A 1,059-nucleotide genomic window follows, 5' to 3' on the forward strand; every position below is an offset into this window, starting at 1 on the left:
CGTCGGTGCAGATCTTGGTGGTAGTAGCAAATACTCCAGCGAGGCCCTGGAGGGCTGACGCGGAGAAGGGTTTCGTGTGAACAGCCGTTGCACACGAGTCAGTCGATCCTAAGCCCTAGGAGAAATCCGATGTTGATGGGGGCCGTCATAGCATGATGCACTTTGTGCTGGCCCCCGTTGGGCGAAAGGGAATCCGGTTCCTATTCCGGAACCCGGCAGCGGAACCGATACAAGTCGGGCCCCTCTTTTAGAGATGCTCGTCGGGGTAACCCAAAAGGACCCGGAGACGCCGTCGGGAGATCGGGGAAGAGTTTTCTTTTCTGCATGAGCGTTCGAGTTCCCTGGAATCCTCTAGCAGGGAGATAGGGTTTGGAACGCGAAGAGCACCGCAGTTGCGGCGGTGTCCCGATCTTCCCCTCGGACCTTGAAAATCCGGGAGAGGGCCACGTGGAGGTGTCGCGCCGGTTCGTACCCATATCCGCAGCAGGTCTCCAAGGTGAAGAGCCTCTAGTCGATAGAATAATGTAGGTAAGGGAAGTCGGCAAATTGGATCCGTAACTTCGGGATAAGGATTGGCTCTGAGGATCGGGGCGTGTCGGGCTTGGTCGGGAAGTGGGTCAGCGCTAACGTGCCGGGCCTGGGCGAGGTGAGTGCCGTAGGGGTGCCGGTAAGTGCGGGCGTTTAGCGCGGGCGTGGTCTGCTCTCGCCGTTGGTTGGCCTCGTGCTGGCCGGCGGTGCAGGATGCGCGCGCCTGCGCGGCGTTCGCGCCCCGGTGCTTCAACCTGCGTGCAGGATCCGAGCTCGGTCCCGTGCCTTGGCCTCCCACGGATCTTCCTTGCTGCGAGGCCGCGTCCGCCTTAGCGTGCTCCTCCGGGGGCGCGCGGGTGCGCGGATTCTCTTCGGCCGCCATTCAACGATCAACTCAGAACTGGCACGGACTGGGGGAATCCGACTGTCTAATTAAAACAAAGCATTGCGATGGCCCTAGCGGGTGTTGACGCAATGTGATTTCTGCCCAGTGCTCTGAATGTCAACGTGAAGAAATTCAAGCAAGCGCGG

The sequence above is a fragment of the Schistocerca americana genome, unplaced genomic scaffold (assembly GCF_021461395.2).
Source record: "Schistocerca americana isolate TAMUIC-IGC-003095 unplaced genomic scaffold, iqSchAmer2.1 HiC_scaffold_404, whole genome shotgun sequence".
Classification (NCBI taxonomy): domain Eukaryota; kingdom Metazoa; phylum Arthropoda; class Insecta; order Orthoptera; family Acrididae; genus Schistocerca; species Schistocerca americana.